Here is a 510-nt window from a genome sequence, read left to right as displayed (position 1 = left end):
GTGGATTTCCACGGGACCGCGGAATCGCGAAACGATTTTCCGGCCTCCGAGCCGGTTAGCGGTTGTGCAGGTGCACGGCGCTGTCATCAAGGGATGCGCTTCGTGATGGAGCGCTCTTTGAAGTCGGTGACGTTTTCAAATCTTTCCTCTCCTCTTTCTCCTCGCGCGAATATAGTGATTTATGGATTTTGTTCGTTAATGCAGGATACGGGGATTTGTATTTGATTGCGTACTTTTTTTTCTTTTTTTTTCTTTTTGCTGCTGGAAATATTCCGTTTTTTTTTTTTTTTCACAACACGCGTGAAAAATTCAATCGAGATTTCAAATTCTATTTGGAGGAGTTGTATTATAAGGTAATTTGTAGGTTGGCGTAGTAACGAACGTGGTTAAAATTTTAATAAATATTTGTTAGTTTGTTTTTAACGTTTGTCACAACGGGGAGGAAAATGTGCATCGGTGCATTGGAATCGCGAATGCAGAGGCGCCGCCGCGATGCAGTAACATAATGGC

Source organism: Apis dorsata, unplaced genomic scaffold, assembly GCF_000469605.1.
Source record: "Apis dorsata unplaced genomic scaffold, Apis dorsata 1.3 scaffold_58, whole genome shotgun sequence".
NCBI classification, from domain to species: domain Eukaryota; kingdom Metazoa; phylum Arthropoda; class Insecta; order Hymenoptera; family Apidae; genus Apis; species Apis dorsata.
Note: the sequence above shows the minus strand (reverse complement) of the source record.